The sequence below is a fragment of the Rhopalosiphum maidis genome, chromosome 3 (assembly GCF_003676215.2).
Source record: "Rhopalosiphum maidis isolate BTI-1 chromosome 3, ASM367621v3, whole genome shotgun sequence".
NCBI lineage: Eukaryota > Metazoa > Arthropoda > Insecta > Hemiptera > Aphididae > Rhopalosiphum > Rhopalosiphum maidis.
In genome coordinates, this window is record NC_040879.1 from 43,602,987 (window position 1) to 43,608,833 (window position 5,847).

Here is a 5,847-nt window from a genome sequence, read left to right on the forward strand (position 1 = left end):
TCGATGTTTCGACGTATCTTATTAATATACTTAAACGAGTATGCTTATTAATATTTAAGGTACATGGAATCGATAAACGAGCCAATATGATATTGATTGATTTTACTTATTCATTTTTGATAATAATACAAACATTTTTCAACTAATCCTTGTGACTTGTTGATTCAATACAACATCTGTCCATTGTTTTTTGTTATCAAAATTTAAAGACATTTATAAATGATTTTATACCAAATATTTTTTTTAATTCGTCAAATATTCTTATCAAAAAAAAATACTTATATACTAAATACTTATTTTTTTACTAGTATTGACAAAATATGCACAAATAAATCAAAATTATGCATTTGAATCTCAATAATAAAAAATGATGTGGCTCACATAGGTATTTGTAAGGAATATATTTTTTTTTATTTAGGCACATTTAATTGACAATTACTTTGTTCATTTTAATAAAACAATTACCATGCAATATATTACAAATGACAATACGACGACGATAAATTTTCTACTGTAAAAAAATGTCTTAAGATACGAAAATAAAAAACTAAAATTATTGTAAAATCAATATAGGTATTCATAGTGTCTACATATTAGTATATATTACACATAAAGAGTTAAAATATTTTGAAAATTATATCATACCTACCTTATTATTAGAAAATTTTTATCTTAACATTTAGTGAAAATTTCAAGTATCTATGATTCTACGATAATTCATTTTTATTACAAGAAAATAATAAAATACATATTGTCAAAAACTAAGTATTTTGATTGAGTATTAAAAATAAAAGTGGGGATAATTTGAATACATTCATAATATGTAACTTACATTATAAAATAATACATAATTTAATAACATTAAAATTGTAAATGGAAAAATAATATAATAATATCTTAAGTATCTAATATCAATAAATCGTATTATTCGTATTCGTTCACTTGTACAAGTATATCTATTATCCTTTTATAAGTATTAGTAGTATTACGTAGATATGTATGTGCCTTAAGCACCTATATCTTAATACTATTGGGTCCTGTTAACAAATAAATTGTGTTTTGATTTCCCGATTTAGTTGGCGCAGCAGTCCTTTTATGAAAAGTACTATATATATATATATATACATACATTTTTTTACCAGAAATCACCCTCAACCCTGTATATTAAAGCATCTTTTCTATTCGAAGCACGATGACAGACACACAAAAACTATACAATAGGTTTATCTATACACATTCATCGCTCCGCTCAGAATTTAATATATTGTTGCTTATCTGCTACATTGATATAATGATATTGTATTTTTTTTTTAATCAAAATAGTGGGATCCATGTCCCATACACAAAACGATTAATGTGACAATAACTTGTTGACAGACCGATTGTTCGATATAAGTTGTCAAACATCACCTCCTTCACACTGTACGTGCCGATTTCTTTATTCGACCACGTTGGACGTGTACCTTAGACAATAAATCGTTTTGTGTACGGGACCCTAAAGGTTAAGGGGTTTAACAATCTATATACATTATACACATATACATATATTTACAGTGATGTAAGTATGTAACAAGTGTTAATAAGTTTTCATAGATCATATCATAATAATATTATACCCTATTCAATGCACCGTGTTGCGTCTGCCGTCTGTGCGTCAATTTAATAGTTAACACTAACTGATTTTCAAGATAAACGGGCATTTGTACTATTTGTTGCTTGAATAGCATACCGTGGAAATTTTTTGCGGTGAAAATAAAATATTATTAGACAATAATTGAACATTTATTCCACTGTATAAAATGTATCTATCTTATTGATATTATTATTATTATTATTATTTATAATTTTTTTTTTCAGTTTTGAACCGACGACGCCGTGGGAACTGCTTTAGCATTACTTCCACGGCGCCGCCATCGTTTATTTGAAATCAATTACGCGTTAACAATAGGGGCAGTCAGGACAGTCCCCGTGACTTGCCCCCTTACAGATTACATTACATTACCAATACTTACTTCTATTTGAAATCTACAATTTTCAACTATATGACTACCTGTAATTTCTTATTTAAAATTGTTATTTTAATTATGTAAAATATTTACATTTTTATCTACTTAAAATAGTTCTAACTGTCCGCGCTTTTATTTTTTTAAGCTACCGTAGAAAGTGTACTGCAACCGATTTTTAATGGTTAAAAGTAAGACTTAAACAACGATATTACAATCCTAGGTACAAATGATGTTGCTATAGTCGTTATAGATATTACTTAGGTACCAACTTGGCTACTTGTATAAGAAGTTTTTGTTCTTTGCATAAAATAAAAAAAATAAATAAAATCTACCATAAAACCGACTTTAAAAAAGTAATGTTGTACGGTCCGTTGTTAAAATTAAAAAACGCGAACACTTTGCACGGTCGGATAAAAATTTGAGTTTAAGAATACGGACACTTTGTACTACGTATTATATACATAAAGTATATATTAATTTCTATAGTTGTATAACTAAGTAGTAATTATATAAAATGTAAAATTAAATATAAAATAAAAAGTAAATAACAAACGTTATAAAATAATAGTATATTAACTACAAGTCAAAATAATCAGTTCTTTTTAATCAAAATATTTTAAAAACCCTAACAAAAATGTTTACAAAAATACTTATTTTGTATAATATTGTAACTTGTAAGTAGTACGTATCTATACTATTTGTGAAATATATGTAAGTACTCATTATAATATTATATATTTTTGAAAAAAATAATATTTTTTAACAATAAGAAATATACTATAGTATAGTTATTTAAACATATATAGTAGTGATATATAGTAGGACTCACTGGTTGTATATGATTTGTAGAAATTTAGAAGATACTTTAATTTACCAAATAATATTTAAATTTAATAACATTTTTAATAAAATTGATCATGACTTCAGACTTATTTATATTATTTTATACTGTATACGTTATGTGTATAAATGTCGTATAATACGAAGTGTCTGCGTTTCGCACTTTTAATGCTCGACCGTACAAAGTGACTTGAGTTGTCAATTCTTATTCTGGGGCATAATGCGTTTGGGCGAATTATCATCTTACCTGTATATAACAAAATCAATGTGTTTGGACGAGTATGATACGTCCAGATTTAACATTCGTCTACAGTGAATCTATCTCACCAGCACGATTCCCACCGCCGCGACCGGCAAATGGATTATCTTTTCGTACCTATATGCAACCGTTGACAATATTTACTAAAATATAAATGATAGAAATAAAATTATGCAATAATAAATGAAATCTATAGTGAGTTTAATTTTAAAACAAAAATAATAATACATTACATTACATAAAACAAGTCAATTTTTAATCATACCAGTGGAAGTCACGAAAAGTCTCAAGTCTGTCAAAATGAGAGAAAAAATAGATTTATAAAATACTGTCAGAGTGTCCAAACGAAATTCAATTACAAATTCGCCCAAATGCAAACATTGACACATTACATACACATGCATATATAAATAATATTAAATATAACTACATCAATATTACACAATTATAATAATAAAAATAATGCAAATTATAAGCCTAACCTAACCTACTATATATAGAAATTACAATCAATATCTACATTAAAATAATTTTGAAACCATATATTGCAGTAAGCCAGTAAGTACATTATTACTTCAATAAAAATTATTAAGTAATATTGAGTAATTTATATGAAGGGATTAAAGATTTACCAAACGGCAAGCATAATTTACAAACATTTTTACCTTTAATGATACGAGTACATTTATTAAAATAAGCTATAAAAGACCACATTTTCAAACAAATAAATTATTATTTTAAACTTTTAAAAATTGTATTGTCACTAGGTTCTTCTTCTATCAAATAAAATAAAACCAAATATTATAAAATATTGATCCTTAAGAATTCCTACTTAAGGTATTGGAAGAAATTCATATTAAAACTGTTGAGAATATAATGTAACATTTTATTTGGATACTTAAAATTATACAGTACGATTACAAAACATTTGGTAATACGATTAAAATTATAAATATATTATTATACTTATGTACAATATATTTATATAAGTATTATATTATCATACACACATGTTATGTATATAAATGTATACCTATATAAAAATGTTGTATCGTTTAGGAACCACTCACACATTTATTACCTGCCCATTGTGAAGCAACTATAGATATGTTTTGGTATATAGTTTGGTACTGTACACCCTTTTCGTTTGCGATAAAATATAAGGTACGTATAGGGAGGCAACTCTCACATAATACAGACCGTAGACAATATGTATAAAAATTATCGATCTTCTTGACTGTGGGAGGTAACTAGTGACTGTGCCCAATATTATTAAATTTTACTATATACTTTACGTCGCACAACTGTAATAACTAACAACGTGTATAATTATATTAATAAATATGATTTAAATAAATTTGACTGTTTTATGCTTCCCATTTGTTTTTCATACAAAATATGTGATTACTGATTGCAATATTGAATACGGACCGCTTTAAATTTTAAAAAATAACTTTTTTTACGCATTTTCATTATTTTAAAGTTTTAAACAGTATTTTTTTTTTTTCATAGTAAATAATTTAAGAATATAAATTTTTATTTTTGTCCTGCCCACGAACTCTTTTTAATTCGTGAATGTGGCCCGAGAGTCCAAAAAGGTTACCTACCACTGGATTAAACACTATGCTGACTGTACTATATTATATAATATAATAAGACATAAAATATATTATTTAGTATTTGCTATTTGGTTTACTGCAGTAAATGGCTCGGGTTCCCACGATTCGTATGTGTTCGATGAATAATAATATGGGTATTTCATTAACTCGTGTCGCCATTACTGCAGATATTTCGCGGGAAGTTGGCGAATAACTAACTAATTACGATTTTCGAATAGGTACCAAATACCGAAAATTCGTACACAAATGTTTAACTCTTTTCCTACTACATGGCGAGTATCAACGAATATTGAATACTCTTCAAATAATAATCTAATCGTGCTGGGAATTCGGCTTTTTATAGGCATTAAGTAATAACAAAAAAAAAAAAAAAAAATTGAGAAACGTATAAACGCATAAACATTAAACATAGACATATTATTGTGTTTATTTCTATCTCAATTATCTTCAATAGACGGAGATAAATGATAATCATTTTTAAAAAAAAAAACGAGAACGTATCAAATACTTCTGAGCGGATGCTGATGAGTGGATTCTTGTGAAACGTGTTTATTAATGCCGTCTTCTGCAGGAATAATAGTTGACAATTTACATGCTTATTTCATGGCATTTTATTTTTTAAATAAAATGTCATTTATAATTAAATTACATAACGATTAGCTGCATCATTTGTCGCTCGTGCCTAGTAGGTATCAGTTTTATTCAATATTTATTCATAAAAAAATAAACGTGGTACACGATTTTTTTTCTTAATCGCAGTCCGTAGCCATTATATTAAAATAGTATATACTTTCTTATAACAAAGGTTGTGCAACTGCAACAGTTATTCAAGCATTGACTATGTCTGATAAAAATATTTCACACCACTTAATTAAATCGTTTCGTAAATCATAGTAAATATTAATCTTAAAGTGTATTAATGATTTACATACATAAAAATATTAAACATTGCTATAGATATTTGATTGACTAATCGATTTAAAAAAAAAAGAAAAGAAAGATGCCAACGGCACGTAGTAGTGTTCCCAAGCGGTCACCCATCCAAGTACTAACTACGCCCGACGTTGCTTAACTTCAGTGATCGGACGAGAACTGGTGTATTCAACGTGGTATGGTCGTTGGC

At 26.9% G+C, this 5,847-nt stretch overlaps 1 non-coding gene across 1 annotated transcript; it reads right to left on the bottom strand.

Annotated features, from left to right (window-relative positions):
* Window positions 1–5,725: 5,725 nt before the first annotated feature.
* On the bottom strand, window positions 5,726–5,847 carry LOC113559488. Its single transcript, XR_003405990.1, has one exon. It is a non-coding gene; the product is annotated as a 5S ribosomal RNA (ribosomal RNA).